The 11,630-nt window shown below is 37.1% G+C and overlaps 1 long non-coding RNA gene across 1 annotated transcript; it reads left to right on the top strand.

Annotated features, from left to right (window-relative positions):
• Positions 1-942: 942 nt before the first annotated feature.
• On the top strand, positions 943-8,154 carry LOC145687770 (uncharacterized). Its single transcript, XR_014131756.1, has 3 exons — positions 943-1,119; positions 1,858-2,043; positions 8,100-8,154. It is a non-coding gene; the product is annotated as an uncharacterized LOC145687770 (long non-coding RNA).
• The last annotated feature ends 3,476 nt before the right edge of the window (positions 8,155-11,630 follow it).

Here is an 11,630-nt window from a genome sequence, read left to right as displayed (position 1 = left end):
AGATCCTCCTGAATACGGGTCTGCATATACATACATATAATTATTCCAAAATGCTATCTCCACTGGTTTACCTGTTTCCGTGAGGTTACAAAAGTCAAAGAGCGCTGGTGTTTTCAATGTGAAAACCCCACTGGTGTCGGCAGCGCGGCCAGTCTCTGGTCAAGGAAACACCGGCAAGGAGGAACCGATGTGGTGACCACAAATTTTAACTAAATTACTAGTGCCAAGCCGCACTGATATTCCTTGCTCGTTACAATCTCTTGTGCCAAGAATTTCCTATAATAATAATAATAATAATAATAATAATAATAATAATAATAATAATAATAATAATAATAATAATAATAATAATAATAATAATAATAATAATTATAATAATAATAATTATTATAATTATAATTATTATTATTATTATTATTTCACACAGGAAATTTGAAAATAAAATGAAATCTGTAAGTTTTACGTCACACAGTTATGCCGGTTAGGCTAAAGAAGATAGTGATGATAAGTAATGAATGAAATGGTGGAATGAAGAAAGTGGGAGAAAACAGGAGAACCCCGAGAAAACCCATGCACACGATGTTTGTCCACCACAAAGTTCACTTAGCGCGAGCTGGGATCAAACCAAGGACCCCATGCAACTGAGATGAACGCTCTACCACTGAGCCACCGCGGCCCCCACACAGGAAATTTATCTGCTATCACAATCGTCTGCTAATTTATATTTGTATAACCAATCACCAGGTACACTGAGAAAAATCCATTATCCGGACAGCGGTATATTGTACAAATACAAGGATACGTTATGTTTACTAAGGAAATCTGTACGGAGCGTACTTTATCCATATGCTACACAGGTATTGCCTTTTACCCGCTTAGATGTTACATTATGCTGCTGCAGGATATCTGACATCTAACAATCTTCTGTATATTACATACGTATACGTATGTTTCATACGTCAGCTATATATTATATACGTCCATTTGTGTGTGAGATCCTGACCGCCTATAGACACTCTTTCTTTCGCCATGGCTGACGTCATTGAACTACCGTCTTTTGCTTGCGAAACGAGGTTGTTTACAAACGGAAAAGAAGAGAGGAAGGAAACAAAAGCCTGGGTAAGTACAATAGTTAACTATTATTTTAGTTAAATATTCCATTAATTATATATTCTTTTAGTGTAACTTGCTTTAATATAGTACTAAGTAATGTAGTTTATGACAATTCATACTATTGTAACTCGTTAATGATTGAGGAGAATGGAATGGGTGTATCTGAATTTTGAGAAATCTTTGAATATTAATGTTTTGAAACATTTTACGTTTCAAGGTAGCAAAATGAATGTTATGTGTTTATTCATTCCGTTTTATATGTGACGATTTATTACTTGGTGCAGATTTACTACAGGACTGCTTAACATAATTGCTAATAAACCGTTTTCAGCGCGAAAATTTCCTTGTGTAGTGAAGATTTAGGATTTAGATTTCTGGGTTTTCGACATCAATGGCCTTGTTATTCCGTCACATATGAGGAATGACTTTCCTCGGTGAGTACACTATCCGGGGAAAGGAAGGGAAGAAAGGATTGGGGAAGGAAGAAAACGGCCTGGGACCTATATGTTAGGTAACACTCCGGCATTTGCCTGCTGTGAATGAGGAAAAACCAAGGAAACCTCATTCAGGATGCCTGGACTTAAAATCTTTTGATACTTTTTCGACCGAGTTCTCCCCCGGGATCGAACCCGGGACCGTTCGCACCGAAGGCGAGAGCGCTAGCGACTACCCTACGCGGGGCCACTTGTGTAGTCTAGAAAACTCATTTTTACTAGGATATTTGCAAGATTTTTTTTCTTTTAGTTTAACGCCCCATGATTGTACATCAATGTAAGAGAGAAGGTGAGGGGGAGATGAGATACATGATAATGGTGGAATCAAGAAAATGTAAGGAAACTGGAAAGTCTTAAGAATAACCACACCTACAGTGTTCACCAAAAGCCTATTTGTCGGGAGCAGGAATCGAACCAGGGACCTAACGCGTCAGAGGTAAGCGGTCTACTACAAAGCTTTCTTTTGTTTAAAGAACTTATTTACATTGAAATATATATATATTTTACGAAGATATTGACATATTTTACAGCCTCACTGAAATTTAAAAAAAAAGTAGTCAGGGGAGTTTACTTGTCAGATTTTTATTTTTTAATTTAATTTATTTTTTTATTATTTATTTTTGCTTTGTTATGTTCCCTAGTTAATTAATGTTTGGGTTACTGAAAATTAAAACCTTTTTAGTATTATTGTTATGTCATCACTTTGGAACCAAAAAAGTTAGATTTTTTTCTTGTGTTTTCATATAGGAAGTTGGTAAGTTTGTGCCTTAGCATTGGTTTGGTTTCTAGAACGTAATTGAAGGTCATGTTGAGTTGAGTCTTGGCGGGTTTGAGTTCGTGAAGTGTCAGGCACTGCTTGTGCTTCTGTCTTCTGTCTGTGATGTTTCCTGGCTTTGGGCTGTGAGGTACTTATGTTGAGGAGTACCAACGCAGGCCGCGTGATATACAGGTAGTTACAACACAGCTTCAACAGCTACGAGTGCCAGGCTTTTGAATTTCAGCTTTCGTTACGGCGTGACTAATGCAGTATAGTACTAGGTTCAAATTCTGTGGGTGGTAAAAATGGTATATTACTTTCGTGGTGTGGTAAGAAATACAGCGTAATTGTTATTAGTTTATTAGTGTTTCTTCATAGTATAGTTTCACTATTTCTAGAAGGAATTAAGTATTAACGAAGTAATGAATAAGCAAAAGCACACTTTGATTGACGTTAACTATTTCTCATACTCCATTGAGAATGTTTTGATCCTCAGTTGCGCAAACATCCAGTGTGCGTTTTTTTGTTTGCTTACACTGCCTTACAGATGAGCTCCCTCGTGGCTAAGTGGTTAGTGAACACGCCTTTGGCGTGGGATACCCGGGTTCGATTCCCGGCCGGGGGCCGCGGTGGCTCAGTGGTAGAAGGTTCACCTCTGGTGCTTGGGGTCCCGTGTTCGATCCCAGCCCCGCCAAGTGAACCTTGTGGTGGACAAACACCGTGCGCGTGGGTTTTCTCGGGGTTCTCCCGTTTCCTCCCACTTTCTTCATTCCACCATTTAATTCATTACTCATCACCGTCTCCATTAGCCTAACCGGCATAACCGTGGGACATAAAACTCAAAGATTTCATTTCATTTTTTCGATTCCCGGCCGGAGCTTATGTGGTTCGGATTCCACGTTAATCTGTAGGTCCACGTCTCATACAGCCTTGCTGCTGAAAGGAACGTTAAAATCAACTCAGCACTGTTTTACAGATGCAATTGTTCGATTCCGAGTTCGAATGAAGCTTTTTACGGGCAGGGGGCGACTTTTATATATACAATCCAAGGATTTTAGTTATCAGTCAGTGATGCAATATATAGACCTATATATATTACAAAATTGAAAGTGACTATGTTTGTGACTCTTAATCTTTTAAGAGCTGCGGTGGCTCAGTGGTAGAGCGTTCACCTCCGATACTTGGGGTCCCGGGTTGGATCCCAGCCCCCGTCAAATGAACTTTGTGATGGACAAACACCGTGTGCGTGGGTTTCCTCGGGGTTCTCCCGTTTCCCTCCAGTTTCTTCATTCCACCATTCAAAGGTTTCATTTTATTTTTTCTTAATCTCTTTGGAATCTTGTACTTAGGTTCACAGGGGAAGCGACGAAATAACTCGACTCATCCATTGTAGCTCTCTTCGCAACCAGTTTCCAAAATGTTGGCAATAAGTTTGCGAAACGAGAGGTGACGACTCCAATTTTGGGTGAAAAGTCGCTATAAAAAATAATCGAGAAATTCATTGTCTATAAGCATTGTTTTAGAGTTGTAGATGTAAACTAAACAATATGTTCTACTCACTGGCGCAAATCCGGGGGGGGGGATGACGGATACATGTCCCCTGCAATCCTGGAACTGAGGGGGACTTCTCCCCAATAATCCGATTTGAAATGTGTTTTTTGGGAGAAATTTGATTATTTTTGTCCGATTGCTACAAAGGAACGTGAGATAAAATAGATGTCCCCCAGAATAAGCCTCAAATCTGCAGCCTCCCAACACTGAAGACAACTCTGATCCTCCATAACATTGTTTTTCAACTTCATAAGTATTTCGGACATCGCCAAAAAAAAGTATCGTAACGGTCTTACCCCCCCCCCCCAATGTTGAAGACAGATTTGCACCGCTGGTTCTACTCACATCTTTGTAAACAGGGCGCAACCAATCCTTTAATTCAGGGATCATTTCAGGTTGTTTCGGGTACTTTTGTTCATATTGTGGTCAAAATAGTTCCGAAATAATTAACACTACAGTACTTACGTTAAGCAATTTTTTTGTAAAAGAAAAAGTGCAGAATAATTAAAAGACCCCAAAGGGCAAATATAACAAACATCTTCTTCGCCTTTATTCACGCATCTATAGCTAATCTTGTTGCTATCGGTAATGATGTATTACGTGTGTGTCTCAACGGAAACTCTGCGAACTAAAGGACATCAAGTTTCTAGTTGTTCTTCGTTAGAGGGCAAGGGTAACATAACAATGCAGGATTGTGGGGCAGTGAGTACGCTGTATTTCCAAACTCTTCATCAGTTGCGCTGATTAAAACAAACAAACAGAAAAAAAGAACGTAAAAACTGTTTTGAACTAATAATGCTTCTCTACAGATGAACATTTTGTTTGCAGCAAAAAGTCGCTAAATGTGTAAGTAGGTAAATCGTCATTTAAAAATCACCCAAAAAAAGTCTCCAATCGGAAAAAATATTTTTTGTCGCTATCGTAGGGCGACCATACGTCCCGTTTTGACCGGGACAGTCCCGTTTTAGGGGCGTGTTCCGGCCGTCCCGTCAGTAGATGGAAAAAACTAGTATTCGTCCCGTTTTATGTAAATGAAAAAAGTAAATAACAAACCCAGTACCTTTACTCCTTTTAAAAGTATTAGTAATTAATAATAACAAAGAGGCAAAAATTGAACTGAAATTCCCTATATTAAACATACTCTATAGTTCGCAGTACTGCTCGAAAGGCAGCAGAGGTTTTAGCAGTTGGTTGTATGTTGAACAAATTTCAACGTGTCTTTCCTTTTTCATAAGTACCCGCTCTGTAACAAAGAGAGAGAGGAGGAAATCTGATATCAAGGCACTGATAAGAACAAAGGTAGATCTAAAAGTCTAGGGTTGCAAGAACCTGTCCCGTTTTTAACTGAAAATTTTATGGTCAACCTACGCTATCGTTGAGGTCGAATTCCCCTTATTTAGCGACTTTACCCAAAATTGGCAACATTGACCCCCACCGAACAACACCCCGTTATCTTTAGCCTAGCCAGTATAATAGTGGGACGTAAAACTTAAAGATTTCATTTCGAACAACACTCCCAGAAACCTATTGTTATACCATTCCCAAAACACCCTTTTGTACAGTTCTCCCTTTCGAAAAAAATTGTAAATAGCAGTGTTCATAGATAAATATGGAACTCAATTTCCCTGAATTTTCCAGGTTTTCCAGGTATTAATTTTGCAATTTCCAGGTCTAGTGGAAGAAACTAATAGTACGAGAACACATAAATTTTAAGAATACTATATTTATATATTTGAAAATGGCCACCCTTCTACCCAATGAACGATTGCAATTAAATATTGAGTCACAAGAAAATAAATAATTAAAATACATAAAATTTAAGTTGAAAAATATTAAGTTGAGAAGCCTACTAAGGGAATTATATAATACTTTTGTTCCATACTTGAATACATTCAAAATATACAAAAATATTGGCTTGGGGAAGAAAAAAGGGCCCGCGAGATTTTAACTGATTCTTATAGTACTCGACGACAGAAATAAATTACTGAAAGAATTTTCAAAATCGGCGCACGTAAACATGCAGAAAATCATATTTTCATGTACCGGTTCAAAATGGGGAAGAAAAGACGACCGCGAGATTTTAACTGATTCTTGTAGTACTTGTTGAGGGAAATCGACTAGTGAAGGAATTTTCAAAATCGGCGCAGGCAAGCATGAAAAAAATCGCATTTTCATGTACCGGTTCAAAATGGGGAAGAATAAAGAGCCCGCGAGATTTTAACTGATTCTTGTAGTACTCGTCGAGAGAAATCGATTAGTGAAGGAATTTTCAAAATCGGCGCAGGCAAACATAGAGAAAATCTCATTTTCATGTTCCGGTTCAAAATGGGGAAGAAAAAAGGACCGCAAGATTTTAACTGATTCTTGTAATACTCGACAAGAGAAATCTACTAGTGAAGGAATTGTCAAAATCGGCGCAGGCAAGCATGAAGAAAATCGCATTTTCATGTACCAGTTCAAAATGGGGAAGAAAAAAGAACCGCGAGATTTTAACTGATTCTTGTAATACTCGACGAGAGAAATCGACTAGTGAAGAATTGTCAAAATCGGCGCAGGCAAGCATGAAGAAAATCGCATTTTCATGTACCAGTTCAAAATGGGGAAGAAAAAAGAACCGCGAGATTTTAACTGATTCTTGTAATACTCGACGAGAGAAATCGACTAGTGAAGAATTGTCAAAATCGGCGCAGGCAAGCATGAAGAAAATCGCATTTTCATGTACCAGTTCAAAATGGGGAAGAAAAAAGGGCCCGCGAGATTTTAACTGATTCTTGTAGTACTCGACGAGAGAAATCGACTAATGAAGGAATGTTCAAAATCGGCGCAGGAAAAACATGCAGAAAATCTCATTTTTATGTTCCGGTTCAAAATGGGGAAGAAAAAAGGGCCCGCGAGATTTTAACTGATTCTTGTAGTACTCGTCGAGAGAAATCGACTAGTGAAGGAATTGTCAAAATCGGCGCAGGCAAACATAGAGAAAATCTCATTTTCATGTTCCGGTTCAAAATGGGGAAGAAAAAAGGACCGCAAGATTTTAACTGATTCTTGTAGTACTCGACGAGAGAAATCGACTAATGAAGGAATGTTCAAAATCGGCGCAGGCGAACATGGAGAAAATGGCATTTTCATGTACCGGTTCAAAATGGGGAAGGAAAAAGGTTCCGCGAGTTTGAACCGCTACGATGTATGTTCACGAATGTGCCCGTCTTCTCAAATTTAGTTAATTATTGTGACACTAAAACATGTAACACAGTCACATTGTGGATGACTCTGCAATCGGCAACCACTGCACATATACTCCTCCCGCCCCACAGTTTGATTATTTCGATCCATTCCTCACGTGCTAACGGCATGGTTCAACATCTGCAAGAAAGAGGTAAATGTAACTTTCAATTGGCAATAGCTTTTCACCAAATTAAGCTGCATGAAATCTGATTGCATATTTGACATACTGAGAAAATTCTAGCCCGTGGCCATATGTATCACATATCCCATCAATTCATAAAAATTTTGAACACAAAATTACGGTCGTCCGTGTGACGTACTCCCAAAAGGCCTAATGTGTATCACCCACCTCACATTCAATGAAACCACATCCGTGTAGAATTTAGAAAGGAACTTCTTATGATGTATACAGGATGTCTCAAACGTTCCCTGATATAGGGTAACTCTGTTATTATCAGAGTTACAACAAAATGTAAGAGGAAAAACATCTCGAAATATGACGTTTTCAATCTAAAGTGAACACTTTTTAAAAAAATCGGACGAGATGTTTGTGCTGTATACTCTTTATGCACCCAATTTTAAATGAAAATGCAACGTTGTCATTTACCTGGACCCACAACATAAGTGAATGAAGTTACTGTTTGAAACGGGGGCTGGCCATCGACATGTTAGCGTAAAAGACAGTAACTTCACTCACTTATGTTGTGGGTCCAGGTAAATGGCAATGTTGCATTTTCATTTCACATTGGGCGCATAGAGAGTGTACAGCGCAAACGGGTCATCCGATTTTAAAAATTCCTTCACTTTAGAATGAAAACATTATATTTGGAGACGCTTTCCAAAGTAGTATAATTTAGTTTGTTTAAATTTACAATTTAATACAAGTAGATTCGGATTTACATGCGTAGGATTTTGTATGCATCTAACTAATGAATTCTTTATTTTCATGCTTAACTTAGTGACTTGGCTTTGGACTGCAACTGATTATTGTAACCCATTATTGCTTGAGAAGAAACATATCCGAATCTTCATTTGGAGAAATCAAACGTTTATTGGAAAGCTGGGGATTACAATCATTAATTTCTACATTTCAAGGTGCGTAAATTATATATTCTGTGTTTATTGTTAAATTACTATTACTATTATTGGGTTTAGAATCAATCAAGCACTTCATGATATTTTATGGGGATCAAGATGGGTGCCGGATAGATAAGTATTTGAGCGTCAGGCTCTTATTTCTTTTCAATTTAATATTTAATCAATGATTATTTTTCTCCCTCATTATTCCACCAAATCGTATTCCAAGATCATATATCCATTTTTGATCGATATATCCATATTTTTGATCTCTTTCATATTTCTATATTTTCGATTTTTGATATTGTTTATTTATTTATTTATTTATTTGCCATCAACACAACAGGCATAAGCCCAATTATAGTGTTGGTGTATTACATAATACATTTGCAATAGTTTTCTTAAACATAGAGTTCATATTGCAGATGTCAATTTCTTTGTGTTTGATACATATTTTGTTGTAAGTAGAACACATTCTCCAAATTGGTGATTTCAATAATACGTTGGTCCTTGCTTTTTTGCAATATATCGATATTGCTGTATTTTTCGATATTTCGAACAAGTTTCGATAGTTTGTCGATATCGATTATCTATATCTAAATTCGGATATCCCAAAGCTCTATCGAACCCCCTCCGAAATGAAGTTTTTGGCTATGGACCTGATTAGGGATGCGCACGAGACAAGACGAGACAGAATTTTTGTTACGAAATTCGAGACGAGATAGAGCTCTTCCAATAAAAACGGATCCAGTTTTCGAGACGAGACATAACTTTCGCGGCACCTTTTCGAGAGGAGACAATCTCAAATCTTTTCTCTTGCGCATCCCTACACTTTTGATCATGAGGTATCAAAAAAAAAAAAAAAGTTAATGAGAAATACCGGTAACATGTAAATACAATATAGGTAGCTAAAACATTTTTGTTTTCATTCTTCAGTAATGCATTGTTATTAATCTCAGGGGGGCGCGGTGGCTCAGTGGTAGAGCGTTCACCTCCGGTGCTTGGGGTCCCTGGTTCGATCCCAACTCGCGCCGTGTGGACTTTGTAGTGGACAAACACCGTGCTCGTGGGTTTTCTCGGGGTTCTCCCGTTTCCTGCCACTTTCTTCATTCCACCATTTCACTCATTTCTCATTATCACCGTCTCCTTTAGCCTAACCGGCATAACCGTGGGACGTTAAACTTAAAGATTTCATTTTTTATTAATCTCTGTATTTTATAGTGTATTCTCAAGCTTAAGGTGATGTATAATTAAATTTTGAATTCAGTTAACTTATTTTGTTTCTCAGATTGTTTTTAAAATGTATGTACAAACGTTTATTTTCATTCTTGAGAGTTTAAAGTGACGTATAGTTATTAAACATAGTATTTAATATTCTACTCTTAACGTGGAAGTGATATACAGTTAACTTTTGAATTCAGTTAACATTTTTCTCTCTGAAATTGCTTTAAAACGTATGTAAAAAAGTTTTTATTTTATTTCTTGAGTGCTAAAAGTGATGCAAAGCTTACTACTTTATATTGTATTCTTAACCCTAAACTGATACACAGTGCGTTTTTGAATAAATTATGTCAAGTTATTTGAGTGACGAACACTGGTAGAAAATACTGACTACTACTGGAACATTTTGATTTTAAGGTGACGACTACTGGTGCAAGGATTTTAAAATATTGTTTTTCCTCCAACGGCTACTCCTTTTTTTAATTCTAACTACATGGCCATTATAGGAAGGATCAGTGAGTCTTTCCAACTATGGTACAGCTCCGACAGATTCACGATGCTCAGAGAAGAGACAAAATAGTGTTTTCAACCTTAAAGTGAGAACCACTGGCGTTTTTACCCTGCTATGAAAAAGTAAGTGAGTACTCCAATGGGGTTCCAATGCGGTACTTAATTTCTGCGTGTTAGATATATGGAAATACATGTCTCTAAAATGTAAAGAACTGATTTTTTTTTTACTGAAAACTGCAACTTGGTAAGCCTTATGGATACCGAGGTATGGGAAAATAAACTATAGGTATGTGGGGCTTGCATACTTGACGCTACAATTCGGAAATTGAATTAAAATATGACTAACGGCTATCAAGATGTTGTCAAATAAAGGGAGGACCAACACAGTTAAGGGGTTTTCGTGTTAGATGCTAAAATTTCCGAAATCGGTCATGGAAAGTTAATAAACACCAGTAGCAATTTCATCTTAAAGTAATTAGATATCTTCATGGAGTGTTAGAACATCATGGAGTCTACCAAAATTAAATTTTAAAAGCTTTTGAAAATATAATCTGACATTTGTAAACAGTATTTGAAATATGTGTTTACCCAAAACTTCCAGCTAGTACATCTAACATCTGGAGAAACACTGTGAAATAAAAGCGTACGAGATCTTGAAATTTCGGAAACAATTATTGGTGGCAACAAAATTAAATAAGATGGTACTTCTATGGGTTAAATGAGTACCTCAGTACAATTTCGATCAAAAGATTAGTTCAGTCCTAGGTTTTCTTCAGGCAATTCCAAGGGTTCATCGAGCTGTGCAAAAGAATGAAAATTCGCTGTCAATATCTAAGATAGTAACCAAGATATAAGGAATTATATATTTTATGACGTAAAAATAGAGATCTTTACGGATTTGTACTTTTGGGTCTTTCCTATAAGAAAAAAATTCAGAAAACTACTGTATATACCTTAATAGACAATTCAGTGGGCGGGGACACAGTAGCTTAGTAGTAGGGTATTTAACTAATCTTTTTTGCAGAAACTATTGGAGTATTCACTTAACCCGTAGAGATACGATCATACTTAACTCCCTATTTAATTTTAAAATTAAATAAAAGGAAATATTTCAGTGTAGCGACCCACGATTACGCATTTTAGTCTCAGGGAGATTATGATTAAAGCAAGTGAATGTTGTTGACAGAATTGATGGAATGCAAAGGTTGGAGGAAAGAGTACCCCGAGAAAACCCACGAATACGATGTGCACTACAAACTGACTTGACCGTGGATCGAACCAAGAACCCAATGCACCAGAAGTAAGCACTCTACCACTAAGCCCCCGTGCCCCCGCCCATTTAATTGTCTATTAAGGTATATACGGTTGTTTTCTGAAATTTCTTCTTCTTACAGCAAATACTCAAAAGTACAAATCCATGTAAGTCTCTATTTTTACGACGTCATAAAATGCATAATTCCTTATATCTCGCTTGCTATATTAGATATTGACAAAAAATGTTCACTTTATTTCAGAGCCCGATGAACGCTTGGAATTGTCCAAAGAAAATTTAGAGCTGAATTAATCTTTCGATCGAAATTGTAATGACGAGTCTGAGGTACTCACTTAACTCATATAAGTACCATCTTATTTAAATTTTGTTAGGATCAATAATTGTTTTCTGAAATTTCAAGATGTAATAC

The sequence above is a fragment of the Thermobia domestica genome, chromosome 6, assembly GCF_964235325.1.
Source record: "Thermobia domestica chromosome 6, izTheDome1.hap1.1, whole genome shotgun sequence".
Classification (NCBI taxonomy): Eukaryota; Metazoa; Arthropoda; class Insecta; order Zygentoma; family Lepismatidae; genus Thermobia; species Thermobia domestica.
This window is presented reverse-complemented; position numbering and strand designations above follow the sequence as displayed.